We start from the raw sequence: 18,006 nt of genomic DNA on the forward strand, positions 1-18,006 counted from the left end.
TCTAGATTTTCTCAAAGAACCAGCTCCTTATTTTGTTTGATTCTTTGGATAGTCCTCTTGTTTCTAATTGGTTAATTTCAGTCCTGAGTTTGATTTTTTTCCTGCCATTTACTCCTCTTGTGTGTCTTTAATTCATTTTGTTCTAGATCTTTTAGGTTTGCTGTCAAGCTGCTAATGTATGTTCTCTTCTGTGTCTTTTTGGAGGCACTCAGAGTTCTGAGTTTTCCTTTTGACACTGCTTTCCTTGTGTCCAATAAGTTTGGGTATGCTGTGCTTTCATTTTCATTAAATTCTTTCTTTCTTTATCTCTTCCTTGACCAACTTATCATTGAGTAGAGCGTTGTTCAACTTCCATGTACATGTGGGCTTTCTGTCACTTTTGTTGTTACTGAAGGCCAGCCTTGGTCCGTGGTGATCTGATATGATGCATGGCGTTTTTTTTTCTATATTTCTGAATCTGTTGAGGCCTGCTTTATGACCCATTATATGGTCAATTTTGGAGAAGGTACAATGAGGTGCTAAGAAAAAGGCATATCCTTTTGATTTAGGATGAAATATTCTATAAATATCTGTTAAATCCATTTGGTTCATAACTTCCTTGAGTTTCTCTATGTCTTTGTTTGATTTCTGTTTCCATGATCTGTCCATTGATGAGAATGAAGTGTTGAAATCTCCCACTATTATTGTATGAGTTGCAATGTGTGCTTTGAACTTTAGCAAGGTTTCTTTTATGAATGTAGGTGACCTTGCATTTGGAGCATAAATATTTAGGACTCATGGTTCATCTTGATGGATATTTCCTTTGATGAATATGAAGTGTGCTTCCTTATCTTTTTTGATGACATTTTGTTGAAAATCAATTTCATTTGATATTAGAATGGATACTCCAGCTTGTTTCTTTGGACCATTTTCTTAGAAAGTTGTTTTCCAGCCTTTTTATTCTGAGGTAGTGTTTGTCTTTGTCTCTTACATGTATGCCCAGTATGCAGCAAAATGTTGGGTCTTCTTTTGTATCCAGTCTGGTCATCTATGTCTTTTTATTGGGTAATTGAGTCCATTGATGTTAAGAGATATTAAGGAATAGTGATTGTTGCTTCCTGTTATTTTTATTGTTAGAAGTAGAATTATGTTTGTTTGTCTCTCTTCTTTTGATTTCAATGCAGGGAGATAAATTTCTTGGTTTTTTAGGGTATAGTTTTCCATCCTTTTGTTAAAAATTTCCATTATTATCTTTGTAGGGCTGGATTTGTAGAAAGATATTGTCTAAGTTTGGTTTTGCTGTGGAATATCTTATTTTCTCCATCTATGATAATTGAGAGTTATGCTGGATATTGTACCCTGGACTGCCATTTTTGTTCTCTTAGGGTCAGTATACATCTGCCCAGGATCTTCTGGCTTTCACAGTCTCTGCTGAGAAGTCTGGTGTACTTTTGATAGGTCTGGCTTTTTATGTTATTTGACATTTTTCCTTATTGCTTTTAATATTCTTTCTTTGTTTTGTAAATTTGGTGTTTTGAGTATTTTGTCGTGAGAGGAATTTCTTTTCTGATCCCATCTGTTTGGGTTCTGTATGCTTCTTATATGTTTATGGGCATTTCTTTCTTTAGGTTAAGGAAGTTTTCTTCTATAATTTTCTGGAAGATATTTACTGGTCCTATAATTTGGGAGTCTTCACTCTCTTCTATACCTATTATCCTTATGTTTGATCTTCTCATTGTGTCCTGCTTTTCCTGGATGTTTTGGTTTAGGAGTTTTTTGTGTTTTACATTATGTTTGACATTTGTATTAGTGTTTTTAATCGCTTCTCGGCCTTTTGGCTAAGATCAAGTGTAGTATTAGTGTTTTTTATGGTATCTTCTGCCCCTGAGATTCTCTCTTGTATTCTGTTGGTGATGCTTGCATCTATGACTCCTGATCTCTTCCCTAGGTTTTCTACCCCCAGGATTGTATCCCTTTGTACTTTCTTTATTGTTTCTATTTCCATTTTTATATCCTGGATCATTTTGTTCAATTCATTTACCTGTTTGCTAATGTTTTCCTGTAATTTTTAAAGGGATTTTTGTGTTTCCCCTTAAAGGGCTTCTACTTGCTTACTTTGCTGTCATGTCTTTAAGGGAGTTAATTTTGTCCTTCTTAAAGTCCTCCATCATCATTATAAAATGTGATTTTAAATATAAATCTTGCTTTTCCAGTGTGTTTGGATATCTAGTATTTGCTTTGGTGGGAGAACTAGGCTCTGATGATGCCAAATATTCTTGTTTTCTGTGGCTTAGGTTCCTTTGCCATCAAGTTGTCTCTGGTGGTAGCTTATCTTGCTGTCTCTGACAGTGGCTTGACCCTCTTGTAGGCATATGTGCCAGCACACCTGTAGACCTTTTTTCTTTCAGCTGTATCTGGAAACAGAGAGTACTGCTCTCAGGTGTGTAGGCGTTCCTAGCAACTGGCTTTCATCTCTCCTCAAAGGCAGAAATCCTGCTCCTGACTTTTTCTAGATCCAGATGATACTAGGCGATTTCCTCTTGTGCCAGGGATGTGGGCAGAAGTGGACAGAAGTGGCATTCTGTCCTGCAGTCTCAGGATTGTCCACAGTTCTGGGAGTTCAGTTCTCTCCCCCATGGGATTTGGAAGCAGAGATCTCCTCTAGTTTCATTTTGGAAGCATTCAGAGCTACGAGTTTTCCTCTTAGCACTGCTTTCATTGTGTCCCATAATTTGGGTATGCTGTGCCTTCATTTTCATCAAGTTATCAAAATTCATTAATTTCTTCCCTTTTTTCTTCCTTGACCATATTATCATTGAGTACAGCATCGTTCAACTTCCATGTACATGTGGGATTTCCATTGCTTTTGTTGTTATTGAAAACCAGCCTTAGTCTGTGATGATCTGATAGGATGCATGGGATTATTTAAATCTTCTTGTATCTGCTGAGGTCTGTTTTGTGACCGATTAAATGGTCAATTTTGGAGAAGGTATCATGAAGTGCTGAGAAGAAGGTATATCCGTTTGTTTAAGGATGAAATGTTCTATAAGTATCTGTTAAATCCATTTGGTTCATGACTTCTTTTAGTTTCTCTATGTCTCTGTTTGATTTCTGTTTCCATGGTTTGTCCATTGATGAGAATGGGGTGATGAAATCTCTCACTACTATTGTATGAGTTGCAATGTGTGCTTTGAGCTTTAGTAAGGTTTCTTTTATGAATGTAGGTGCCCTTGCATTTGGAGCATAGACATGTAGGATTGAGAGTTCATCTTGATGGAATTGTCCTTTGATGAATGTGAAGTGGTGTCCTTCCTTATCTTCTTTGATAACTTTTGTTTGAAATTCAATTTGATTAATTTATTTTAGTCAATCCTATATGCTTCAATGAGAAGATCCTTAATGAGTAAAGACTATATTTATTTGTGGGTATCAACAAAAGTCATTTTAGACTGCTCTTAGAGTGTCCTTGTTTAGTAACTTAGTGTTCACAGATTCTTCTCTACTAACAACGACTTTATTGGCAATAAATTATTGTCTAGGTTTCTTGTATCAGGCATTATTTCTATACTGTAAACTAAATAAAGCATAACATCTTTATGTTTTCATATATTGATGCTTATTTATGGTTCCTATTGCTGTGAAGTGACACCAGAATCAACGTAATGGTAATAAATGCAGAAATTTAATTGGGGCTGGCTTGTACTTTCAGAGGATCAGTCCACTATCATCATGGCAGGACATATGGCACTTTGCAGACAGACATGGTACTGGAGAAGTCTACAATTCTATGTCTTGATTTGAAGGAAGCTAGAAGGTGACTTAATTCTGCATGCAGGTAGCCATGACGAGGGTCTATTCTGAACTACACAGAACCTGAGAAAGGAAGCCTCACAACTCACCCCCACAATGACACACTTCCTCCAGAAAGGTCACACCTACTCCAAAAAGGCCAATCTCCTAATAGCGCCACTTCCCAGAGGCCAAAGATATTCAAACCACACATCTAATAATTCCTGGCACTCATAGGCTTGTTCAAATAAAAGAGTCTATGGGTTCATACTTAGCCATAACGTAGTGAAAAATCACATTTCATCCAACTTCAAAAGTCCTATAGTCTATCACATTCTCAACAATGTTTAAAAGTCCAAAGTTCAAAATCCCTTCTGAGATTCATGCAATCTATAACTGTAATCCCTGTAGAATCAAAACTAAAACACAGATCAAATACTCCCAACATTCCTGGATACCATTTCAAATCATATTGAGCAGAGCAGAGTGAGGAAATAATGAACCAAATTAAGACAAGAAACATGCTGGGAAAATACCATATTCTTCATTTCTGTGTCTAATGTCAAGTTCTCTTCAGCTTTCTAATTCTTCTTAGCTTTGATAGCCGAAATATGCATCTTTCAGTTGGGTTTAATTTCACTCCCTTTTAGCAGTTTTCCTTGTACAGTATCCCATAGATCTGGTATCTGTAACATCTTGGAGCCTCCAAAGCAACTTAAACTTCACAGCTTCTTGTTCCAGTGTTGAGATCCACACATAATCTTCTGGGATCCTCCAAAGAGTTTGAGTTCTTTCTTCACATCTGTCCTCCCTAGCAATATAGGCTCTAGCTAACTCCACTCCATTGTTGCTGCTGTTCTTGGTGATCGTCCCATGGTACTGGCATCTCCAATACACTGGGAACTTTTGTTACCACTAGGTTTTACCAATTGCTTCTTATAGTGAGGCTTTATATTGTCAATCCCCAACATTTTTGCAAGACCCTTAGTCCTGGGTGGGCAAGAGCAATTGAAGCTACACCTTCATTGGTGGCCTTTCCTGGCCTCTCCTAGTACCTAGCCACATATGTTCTCTACGATCCTTTCATGCATTCAAAACCAGTACCATGTTGGTGGTTTTTTCACATTACCATGTCCACATGCAGCCAGAAATAAAGCTTCATTCTATCTATGGAACATAGGGTCTTCATCCTCTCAGAAAATCCTTCCTAGAAGATTTCATCTCAGTGATGGTGGTTGCTTCTTAATCATCACTAATTTCTTAGTTCGAGCTAACAAGCATCAGTTATTCCAGTAAAGCTTTCTATTATTAATTCTATTGATTCTAAAGTTAGTGTCATGTGACTAAAGATGCCAAGTTCTATTGCTTATTTTGGATTCAACATTGTCTACTTGTTCTATATGATAATTTACTCTCTCGGCTAGGTTATCATAGAACTTCCTCTGAAAAATTGACCTTGACCTCTAAGGTCTACATGCCTCTGTCTCCTAAGTGCTGGAATCAATGGCCTATACCAGCATGCCATTTATTTAATTCCTTTTCTTAAGATCCTTATAAGTTCTGGATTGTAGTTCATTCCAGATATAGTCAAAGTGACAAATGAGAATAGCCATTGCAATCTATTCCTTGTCAATTTGATACATAATCATATCTCCTTATGTCTAAATGAAAAACAATAACAGGGTCATAACATGATATAACCATCCCTTGTTCAACTGCAAACTCATAAACAATACATTAGCTGGGTAGTCTCATGCCTCTAAGGTTACCGCACCCTAAATTTCATTTCATATCCTTGAAGACAAAATTTAGTTCCATTTTACTTCCTGGCCCCACTATAATCTTTGAACCATATATTTTATATTTTTCTCCTTCTCAGTTATCTACATCTGTTAAAAAAGACTCTTCATAAGAAAGAACCACAGAAGAGAGTACATGCTGGGCCGCTTAAAGAAATGCTTCCACAATGCAACCAATCTGCATATCTTCACATTAACTTCAGTCTCATGCCCCAGAACAGGGCAAAGAGCAGTTATAATCTTCACTGAAGCATCACAAAGATCCAAGCAACAGAGTAAATTCTTCTCTTATTAAACCTCTTGAGCAAGGTCCCCACAGTTCAAATCACCTTCATCACCACTGTGTTCCAGGCTTCTCCTAGAATGGCCCATTAAACCCCACTAAAGCATTCCACTGCTTTCCAAATCTAAAAATCCTCTTCCCTCCAAGCAAAAACATGGTCATGTCTATTGTAGCAATATCCCAATCCTTGGTAAAACCTTCTGTCTCCATTTCTGCAAAGAGGCACCATGAACAGAACAACACTTGTAAAAGAAAACATTTAATTGGACTGATTTACAGTTTCAGAGGTTTGGTCCATTATCATCAAGCAGGAAGCATGCAGCTTGTAGGCAAACATGGTGTCAAGGATCTGAGAGTTCTATGTCTTGCTCTGAAGACAGCCAGAAGGAGACTTAATTCTTGGGGTAAACAGGAAGAATGTCTCTTTTGCACTGGGAAGAACCTTTCCCCCTCCACACACAATGACCATACTTCCTCCCACAAGGCCACACTTTCTCCAAGGTTATAGCTCTTAATAATGACACTTCTAATGGACTAAGCATATTCAAACCACAACAATTGGCTTTTGGATAAATACACTAAAATACTGGAGAACAAGCTAAGTTCAGTTCTGTCAAGTATGGAATAAAATATACATTAAGATATTAAAGTGAATAGGATTCAATTTTGTAGTAAAAGGAGATTTTAATTGAGGAGATATATTTTCAGCATATTAGCAGTAATAATATATATGAAATTTGAAAACAGGAGAATACAGACTTGAACATGTCCATCACATTTAGCAATCGCTGAAAATACAATGGTTGTTGTGGACATGCAGCATAAGGCAGAACAAGAATTTACATAGGACATTTATATTATAATATACATTGGGTGATAAGAGAGCACTATGGTTTAATAAAAAGCATTTATGTGATAATTTCTACAAACTGTGCTGACTTGACACTCTTTCTGTCAGAATGGATAGTTTATGGTTAAAGAAACAAATAATTTCTGAATACAACCAGTCAGTATTTAGCAAATGAAGGCAAGAATTCATTGTTAAGAATGAGTAATGAATCTCTGTTTGGAGTCTAATTTCTTCTCTTTCTCTTTTTCTCCTTTTTCTCTTCTTTTCTTTATCTTTTTTTCACTTTCCTCCTCCTTTTCTACTTTTTCTTCCTCTAACTCTTCCATTTTTCTGCCATATTCTTACCACTACCCTGCCATCTTCTTTGAGCTTGCCATAAATTTAATTCAAAAAATATGGCTAAAGAATTTTAGTATTGTCATAGACAAAATCACTGGCTTAAAAACTATAATAACGACAAAAGTCTTGGGGTTTATTATTTCATTATGATGGTTCCTTCCTCTATAATTTATGGTCTTGAGCAGTATTGTTGCCTTTCCTATAAGGAATGTTCTCTCATTTCTCCGTTTATGACTTTTTATTCCCTGGTGCTTTAGAGGATTCCATAAAGTGTATAAATCACAGTTACACATATAAGATGTTGTTGTATGCTATTATCAACTTTTTTCCTAATGTTTGTTGTTAGAAAATACTATGTGAAGCATTCTAAAGCTCAGATGCATGACTATATGAATATGTACTTATTTATAAATGTATAATTATGATTTACCTCCTGTTGACACTACTAGATACTGAATTCAAAAACATTGAAAGTTAGTACTTTAACTTACAAATGTTAAGAAACCATTTCCCATGCCTTATCTTTTGTCCTGAATTTTGATAACAAAGGCATCGTTAATATCTAAGCAAATAATAGTGACAAGTGGATTGTCAAAGACTGACTAGGATATGGTATTCAAAGAGGAAAGGAAGAAAGTGAACTTTGAGAAATTCATGGGCTCAAGAAATTTAGTATATAAATGTACTAATATGAAGGTCTCAAGATCTGTTAGATGAACGTTTTAAAAGCTCATTCAGTTAGAAATAGAAGTGAGTGAAAGCATAAGAAAAGTACAATCACTTAATGATAATGAAAGCTAAGCTATGATCAGCCTTATAAATATCTTAGATTTATTTAATATAAGAGAAAAGAGAACATATTGGAGGTCATTTGGAAGGAGCACATTAGAGAGAACTTTGGCATTTGCTAGGCTAAGTATCTGTACAGGAGAGGAAAAAAAAAGAATAATCAAGGGACCTTGAAGAATCATTATAACAACTCAGGTCAGAAGTGATCATAAATTTGATTTGAATGATGTCAATTAAAATGGAAAGATATTTTTGGATTATATCCAATATATTTTGTATAAGATGGGAGGGTATGCTTTCCTGTGAGACTGAAACTCCCACTTCATTCAAAAATGAAGCAATAAGAGTTGGATGTTGACACTTCTGCTAACTACCAAAATGGGCATTGCCTTGTAAGGAAGGAACTGTCTTCAAAATCATGACCCAATACTATGGATCTAATATTGTAGTAGGTTTTTGCACATAAATGATTTGTCTTTGGCTGCCTGTAATTTGCCTTGGAATTAATGCATGCATGCCTTGTAAGGAAAAAATGCTAAGTGTACTTAATATTGAACTTAGTAAACTATTTGTATCTACCTCAGTCAGTCAATTAAATGGATAATTATGTTAGACTTAAAGTTTCAGAAAAGTAAATGGTAACTTTTAAGAAAATGGCAGGAAGGAAGGCAATAACATCCCTGAGAAGGTCAAGATGTTTTCTATCTAACAATCTCTAGGATGTTAAGAACTTCAATTAATTGTGCTACAATATAAAATTTGCATATATGCCCTCCCAAAATAAGCTATCAAACTTTTCACCCAAAATATTTTAACATCTAGGCAATATTCAAAGTTAAGAATACACCACCTGATGTTTAAACAGGGGAAAAATAAGCACAAAAAAATCATTGTCATATATACTTACTAAGCCCATAGATATTTTAAATTATGTTCTAAATGTCCTTATCATCTTCATTCCCTTCAACATCAGAACCTTGCAACATATTTCCCTATGAATAGAAGAGCACTCAGTAAACTAAATGCTGCATAACTGGGTCAAAGTAAAGTTCAGTCTTCCCCAATTAACACTCAGTCAAATATACTTGCTTCCACTCACCTTCTGATTTTTCCAGTTTTTATTTTCTTTTTTGCTCTATGATTTTCATAGGTGTGTGATGATCCCTACAGTTTCACAGAGGGAATATTCTGTACTCTTCTATGCTCTCTTTGTTCTCAAATGAGAAGAGAAAGGTATATTTTCCGGGCTTGGCCACAATTGAAGGAGTCTGACTTCCAAGTTTTCCAATTGCTTCTCTTTCTGGAGACATTTACTTAAGAGTGGGCATGATTATTATTAAATCTGGCAGATACATCCTAAGGGCCTGCAGCACACCAGCTCTTTGGGAAACAGAAGAGAGAGTAGCTGCTGTATACAGAATAACATCCAGCAGAAATAGCACTAAGTCCTGACCTTGGCAGTTTCTGTTTAACTACTTGGAGCATTCATTCACAGTGGCCTGTGACTCTCTGGTTCAGTCAATCCCAACCTCATGTTAATATTACATGATGCTGTAATTACAACATTAATAGCATTAATAGTATGTATTAATTCTGAAGACAGAACCGTCTGTTTTTAAGGTTGCTATCTGTACCATAAGAATTTAATATTACATGCAGTTAACATTCAAGATAAATTTATTTTATGATTATAAGTACTCATTTAAAATGATAAAAAGCCTGAGTCTAAAAGTAGTTTTTTTTAATTGCAGAGAAATTATATAACTACATCACATATGATATTTCATTCTAGTGGCATTTGAAAATAATTTACAAACTTCTGTTCACGGATGAGAAAAATAAAAATACTACTATTATTTTTATAGTCATAAGAGGAGAGAGTGTGTCTTTATATTGACATGCAACTATCAGAAGGCATTTAAAATTTTATCCTATTGAAATACAAATAAAATCACATTACATAAGCTTATTAAAATATGTTACTACTTAACTGCATCTATTCAATTACATTGAAACTATTGACTTAAATGTTTGTAAAGCAACGGAATAGAGAAACTACATGCTTCCCTAATTCTAACTATCACACACACACACACACACACACACACACACACACACACACACACACATATTGAATATGTTCTGAAATGATTTGTGGGGAGAAATGAAATGAATTTTAGTATTTGCAAAATGTCTTCATTTTTGTAGAACACAATTTGGGGGGAAATTGCCCTATAAACTGTTTATTATCTTGATTAAAGAACATTCTCTCAATGAAAAATAATGTATTTTTACACTATAATCAATAACGTTACTGACATTTTTCAATGCTAAAATTTGGTTAAACATCATCTGATTATCTGTCATTTTCTAGCCCATACAAGGCATACAAACGCTATGCGCAACCTATTATAAAATGCAGCCTTCACTCCCTAGCAAAGAGATTCCCCCTATCTGAAATTGCATCAGTCCCTCCTCTTTCCAAGCATTGTCTCCCTTATATCAGAACTGAATTAAGATTTTGACAATGGCCACTTAACTAATTCTTATTATTTCTACAGCCAAGTTACCATCTTATTTAAGCAACATTTAATAATGTATGTCTTCTCCATGGATGGAATGATGCACTTTCTTTCTCTACTGATCATGGAATTCTGTTCTCATCACTTTTTTTAATTGAATTTTATTGGATATTTTCTTTATTTACACTTCAAATGTTTTCCCCTTTTCCGGTATCACTTCCGGAATCTCCCTATTCCCCTCCCCCTCCCCCGGCTTCTATGAGGGTGCTACCCTACACCCACCCACCCACACACTCCCTCCTGCCTCCCCGCCCCTGGCATTCCCCTATACTGGAGCATCTAGCCTTCACAGAAACAAATGCCTTTCCGCTTATTTATGCCTTATAAAGCCATCTTCTGCTACATATGCAGCTGGAGCCATGGGTCCCTCCGTGGGTACTCTTTGATTGGTGGTTTAGTTCCTGGAAGATCTGGGGGATCTGGTTGATTGATACTGTTCTTCCTAAAACCCTTCAGCTCCTTCAGTTCTTTCTCTAACTCTTGCATTGGGAACCCCATTCACAGTTTAAAGGTTGACTGAGAGCATCTGCCTCTGTATTTGTCAGGCTCTTTTTGCTGCATTGCAATTGAATTGATTATCTGTAAAATCAGTTATTTTGAGAATAAGAAAACTCTTATTAAATGTTAATTTCCTTTGACTCCCACAAAACTGAGAAGCATTTTGTTTTTTACAAATCCTCTAAAATAAATTAAGTAAATAACAATAAAAATAAGAAAAAGTACTATTGGCAAGTTGAGAAATATAAGTCAGAGCCATGCACAGATCTCCACTGAGACACTGTATTGTGCACAGCACGTTACAAGTAAATGATACTGAAAGTACTGTGTCAGGGAGAATCTGTCCTCTGGGTCTTTACCCAACATAATTAGTTTCGTGTAAGATGACTGCTGCTCATATTTATTATGTATGAATTTAATATCCCAAATAGATAGAATATAAGAAATGATAAGTGGAAAAATTCAAAAGATATATAGTTCTCTGGTGAACACAAAAATACCCGATGCTGCATTCTTCTCCTTTGCAACACAACATCTAAGACTCTGACACTTCCCACAAAGAAATTGATGAAGTGTTTTCTAAGGGTGTTTATACTCTTATTTTCTTATGATAAAGAGGAAGAAGGAAACCATAAAGATGATACATGGATGGTTTATGAAATGCGAGAATGTGTGAAGATGACAACACCTCCTTATAAAATCTTAAACTATAAGAATCTCATAATGATGGGAGCTTGATTGGTGCCTTCAGCTGACATCTAGTTCATTTGTGACTGATAATACGAGCTCAAAAGGTTAGTGAATTCAATAAATTTGCTACAATTGTTCAAACTGCTTGTGATCACTTGTTTTGGGGACAGCTTCCCTCTCCATTCTCTAATAGAAGCTTCTGTATTTTATTTTCTTTTGTAAGGTTATATGCATGTATTCATTTTTTTTTCTGTGCAAAAACCAGGGTTTTCTGTATCGTTTTCTTCCATTACAAACAATGCTCGATTGGCAAATAGGTTGTTGTAGACGCCATGGCTCCTGTGATGGAGTATGCATTTGTTAAATCAGAGAAGTTATGAGGCACTCACTCAGAAACAATGTCCTTAGAAAGCCTGCTCTAAAGCCCACTCTTGCCTCACGCCTGTCATAAGATTCCACTTTGTCCTGTCTAGGGTTTACTGGTTCATTTGATCACCACATTTGCATACAATAATCCTGGATCCTTTTCTTTTGTCTACACCATAGAAGAAAAACAGAAACCACAAGGAGGAATAGAAAACACTCATAATTTGTGTCTTGAGACTCTTTGAGTTTCAAGAATAAAAGACAAAGAAAACTTTATTCCTCAACCCTGTCTAGAATTAATATTAATGTGTTCACGTGTGTCTTTAGCTGCATTTTAACTGAAAATATGAAAGAGAAGCTTCTGCATAACTACTTACCAATATGTGAGGCACACATTTTCAAGTTTGTATAAAGAATTGTGTTGGTAATGAACAAGAAACCTGAGAATCAGCAATACTGATTCAACAAACATGTAAACCACATAGAAATCACACATTTAGGAAATAAAATTTAACTTAGAATTTGCCCTTCCTGCTTCTGTGTACTCAGCATTATTAGAACAAGCTCCTTGACACACAATCCCAAATACAAGATTTTATTTCCTTATCACAAAGTCTTGCTGTGCCAAGCATCCTACCGTAAATATTGCTAAATTTGTTGCCATAACATCTCTAAATATTTACTAATTCTGACAAATTACCATTCCATTGCACTATCAATTTTTAGAACTTTGGAAACTTTAATTTATACCTGATCAGTCCCCGATGTCTTTATTGTCCTTCATTTTAGATACAAACTCAATGGACTTCAGCAGCCTAATAAAATTAGAATAACTTCCAGGTAGTTTTCTTTTTTTTTTCTTTTTTTCGGAACTGGGGACCGAACCCAGGGCCTTGTGCTTGCTAGGCAAGTGCTCTACTGCTGAGCTAAATCCCCAACCCCGGTAGTTTTCTATAAATAGCAATATCTACTGAACTTAATAGGTACAGCTGCAGGTGAGAAACTGTAGGAAACACAGGAGATGCCTGGTAGCCTGGTCCACCACATCCCCAGTGAGCATGGGATACAGGAAGTCTACCATATTTGCTAAGTGGCCTATGTCCCCTAAAATTTCCTTTGTTGTTTACAAATTCAAATCTAGCATTCCTAGAGTATTTATAACTTTTCATAAATAATATATTAACTAAACCACATCATATACTGTGACTGATATTAATATTTTGATAATTGTTTAATGTTTTTATTGTTAAAATAATTAATTTATTAATTTACTTACATCCCAAATGCTGCTACTCCTCCCTGCCCATCCCTGACAAAGTCCCTCCTACTATGCTACTACCCTTCTCCTCTGAGAATATGGGGCCCCTCTGGATATCCCCTCACCTAGGGACATCATGTCTCTGCATGTTTGGGCCAAAAAGACTGCCATGAAGACTGACTGGCCTGTCTGTTACATGCGCCTCGGCCGTCGTTGCAGCTCATGCATGTTTGGCTGTTGGCTGAGGCTCTGAGAACTCTCAGGGGAACAGACTTGTTGACTTTATTGTTCTTCCTGTGGAGCTGCCATCCCCTTCAGTTCTTTCAATCCTTCCAACTCTTCCCTCAGTGTCCCTGACCTCCATATAAGTTTGAGTGTGGATGTCTACATATGTTTCAGTCAGCGGTTAAGAAGAATATTTCTGAAGACCGTCATGCTATGCTCTTCTCTGCAAGAAAACAGGGTATCACTAATAATACCAGGGACTGGTGCTTGCCCATGGGATGAGTTTTCGTTTGGGGTGTAATTAATTGGTTTTTCCTTCAGTCTCCACTCATCTATAAAATTTTGTGTCGAAAGTTTTATGGATAGGTTGGTGTCTTTATCCCTCAACTGTGGGGAGGGGAGTCCTGTTTGGCTACAAGAGGTAGCCTTTTTTTGTTCCATGCCTCCATTGTTAAGTATTTAAACTATGGTCACCCTCATAGAGTCCTAGAAGCCTCTCTTATCCCAGATCTCTGGGACTTTCTAGACATTCTGTCCTACCCCTTGCATCAGGCAGATGCAAATTTCCATTCATTTCCTAGACCTCTGGGCTTCTCTTCTATATCCCCCCTCACCTGATCCTGCCTCCCTATTTCTCTTGCCCTCTCTTTTCTACCCAGTTCACTCCTGTCCTCTACCTTCTCTGACTAATTTTTCCCCTTCTATATATGATTCAAACATTCTTGCTTAGGCTTTTCTTGTTTAAGTCCTTTGGGTTTGTGGAGTGTATCACTTCTATTCTGCACTTTATGGCTAATATCAACTTATCCGAGAGTGTATACTATATTGCCTTTCTGTGTCTGAGTATTCTCAATCAGGATGATATTTCTTAGTTCCATCTCACTGGCCTGAAAAATACATGAAGTACTTGTTTTTAATAGGCAAATAGTATTCTATTGTGTCAATGAATCTCATTTTCTGTATTCATTCTCAGTTGAGGAACATCTAGCTTGTTTCCAGTTTCTAGCTATTGCTAGCAAAGTTACTATGAACATATTGGAGTACATGTCCGGGACATGGTCACCCCATATATTGTGAGTATATGACCAGAGCTGTATAACTGGATCATCAGGTAGAAAAATTTTCAATTTTTTTTCAGAAACCACTAGACTGATTTCCAGAATGGTTTTACCAGTTTGTAACCCATGCCCACCCCCAGCAATGGAGGATTTTGAAAGTTTAAATTTAGTCATATGCCATGCTTAGTTCATTGGAATCATTTTCTATTGCTCCATAATGAATTGCCATGTATAGAATAGCTTAAAATAAGACACTTTCTTTATGCTCTTCCCACATTAGAAATCCTAAAAGTTCCATTGAGTATAGCAAAGTTTTTACAGGGATTATAGGCTCATCTATGGTTCTTGGACATTGTGGGAAGCTAGCTATTGGGAAAAGAAACTATTTCTTTTCAAGTAGACTAAACAGAGTCATTCTATCCAAGACCAAGTAAAGATTTTCTTTGAAAAATATTCACCATTTTAACATCTTAGTTGGAAGTATAAACTGCACACAAGGTAAGTTTTCTTTCAAATATTTACCAATTAGTAACCTCATCTTCACAGCTAGTCCCATTATATACAGTGGGTATGCATATTATAGGAAACATTCCAAAGAGCTGACAGAAATGCTTTAGTCTGTTTTAGAATTTTTCCTAACATAGTTTAAGAAATGGAGGGAGAACATCCATATTTGTTACTTCTTTTAAAATGTGTTTGTAGCAGATAGCTATAATTTCATTTAATGACCTTAAACAAAAATAATTTTTCTATGAGGTTAAACCCACAGACTTCACAATCATCTCCATTCCTGTAATCAGAATTCCCTGAATGTTGTTACATGCTCAGCAAATCAGCAAAAGCAGATGTATCTGAGGGCTTAGAAATCTCCAGTTGGAGATCTACAACTCAGGTGAGAAACAAACTCATGTCTTCAGTGGCAGACAATAATCTTTCATCTGAAACATAGCTACTGACAATTCTAAGGACGTTTTTGGAGCACCGGCCCAACTCCAGATGTCAGAGAGTGTTAAGTCATCAACATCCTGGCATCTTGGCATTTCTACTTATGAAACTATAAGGATAAGGGAGAAGCAACCTATTGTGTAGTGGATGAAAAGCAGAAGTAGTTACTTTCTAGGACTGATCGGGATAAATACAGAGAGCTAGCAGGCAGGTAGCCTTAACTATTACACAGATATCTTTTTCTCAGTTCACACATTTGCTTCATGTCTGATAAAATCTTTGTCCACTGATGAGTTGTTCTGGTAATTTAATGAAAGAGGGTAATACAAATTCACTCCAAGGCAGAAAAATAGAGGGTTTATTCATTTACAGGCACCATTTTAACAAAATACTTCTCTCTGAGTGACCGAAAGCAACAGAAATGTACTTGCTCACAGTTCTGACAGTTAGACTTTTGAAACCAAGGTATCAGCTATATTTTCTTCTGAAAGTTCTGTAAAAGGAGCCTTACTTGACTTATCCTAGATTCTGGTAATCACCAGAGTTCACCATATTACTCTATTCTCTGCCCCACTAGTCACATTGACTTTTGCTCTGTTCGTCTTTATGTGCAAACTGTCTTCTAGTTTCTCTTCTGAGCAAAAGAATGAATGGATTAGGACCTCATTCATAATTCAATAAGTCAGGTGTTTGGCATATTATTCAGGATTTTAACTGGAGCCTGTGATAAGGGAAAGGTCCAATGTGGTCTAACATTGGAGGCTTAAATTTAGACGCTAAAAAATCAGGACAAACTGATTTGAGGTAGAAGACATGTTTTCTGGATAATAATAATTGCTTTATCAAATAATAAAGGTTCTATTATATATGGGATTAGGGTTGTGGATTGAAGATGCTTATGAAAGATATACAACCTCTCAATGGTCAAGATTTTTGGACATTAAATTAATAACCACTGAATTATGTAAACCATATTAACAAAAACAACCAAACAAACCATAAAACAAGTGAACAGAATTCAACCAGCGGAGGGCAGGCAGATTTTATCCTTAAGAACTTGAATGTTTTTCGATGAAGTCAGCAGTGCACTGTTTGTGTTAATAGGAATGGGCATTCTTCATGGGTCCAAGGCATCAAGCTTCTTTTAAAAGAGTAAGATTTACCCTATATTGATGTTTAAATGTCTAGATTTTTATAACAAAAATCAACATTGAACCAATTAAGTGGTGTTATTCCCCTAAAAACACTACAGTATTTTCTTCATAATAAGGTATTTCTATTCAGACTTGGAATTCTACAGAGAATTCTTCATATAAGCAAGAAATAACTCTTACCTTCTAGTGCTTTGTCTTCTGTGCCAATTGTTTCTTTAAAAACAGAAGGATGCAGCACTTATCATATATAACATCACTGCAGTCACCATTTCAATCTCCATTATAGAAAGGAAAGTGTGTGTCACTGAGCACTTGACCGATTTCATACTTTTGGAAGAAAATGACATAAAGGAATACTGTGGTGTCTTAATAAAGACTCATCAATTCCAGGTTGAGATACTGTCTGCTGAGATGCAGTGTAAACATATATGAGCTCTGCGGAGATTGTAATCAATTGCTACAACACACAGATTCATGGACTAAGGAAATCTTGCCAATTTTTACATGGCTAGTATATGCTTCCTTCTTCTGAAGTCTTAGTCTCTGGTCGATGATATTAGATGTTATGATTTTTGATTTTATGGAGTACAGACATTTATATTAAGTAGCACAGGAGAGTCTGGTTCCCTGACACATAATTGTGTCAGAGGGTATGCTCAGAATCTAGGATAGCAATATAGCACTTTAAAAAATTATTGTAGCCTGATAAAATGGTGAAAATATATTGTAAATTATAGTTACTCCCTTAAGGGCTTAACTATCTCAACAGTGAGAGACTAGGTCATCACATCAAACAGGCCAAATATATCAATTAAATTTATAGTTGAGGGCTTCAGAGTGAGCTCAGTTGGAATTTCCTGCCAAGAAAATATGACATTTTGATTTCTCAAGCCAGAATTAGTTGTACACACTTCTAATCTGAATATCAAGGAAACAGAAAGAGTAAAATTCCTGTTCATTTTTGGCCAGCGTACATTGTTCTGCTACCTGGGTAGTTTGTACCACTGAATGAAGTCTAGGTCAACAAAAATCCTTGTCTCACAAAGAAGATGGATCACCCATAGGGAAAAATACTCTAGGTTATTGTTTGCTTCCAAATGCAAGTACCCAAGCATTCACATCAACCATAGTATACACATGTAAGCACACACAGAGACACACACACACTGCTGTTTGAAAGGGAAGCTTATTCAGAATTGATGGTAAATCACTGAACTGAATAAATTGTATTTATGTTGAAGGTGAATTGTAACAGAAACAAGCAATTCATTCTAATGACCATTCTATGCTGTATCTTGATAATTCAGAAACATTGTGGACTGCATAGGAAAAAAACAAAAAAATGAATTTAGGATGAAATTTTAATTCCTTTATGAGTTATGTCTCAGGTGTACAAAATAGA

At 36.0% G+C, this 18,006-nt stretch overlaps 1 pseudogene; it reads left to right on the plus strand.

The window, feature by feature from the left end:
* Positions 1-1,797: 1,797 nt before the first annotated feature.
* LOC120097281 (U2 spliceosomal RNA) lies at positions 1,798-1,955 on the plus strand (annotated as a pseudogene).
* The last annotated feature ends 16,051 nt before the right edge of the window (positions 1,956-18,006 follow it).

Source organism: Rattus norvegicus, chromosome 15 (genome assembly GCF_036323735.1).
Source record: "Rattus norvegicus strain BN/NHsdMcwi chromosome 15, GRCr8, whole genome shotgun sequence".
Classification (NCBI taxonomy): Eukaryota; Metazoa; Chordata; class Mammalia; order Rodentia; family Muridae; genus Rattus; species Rattus norvegicus.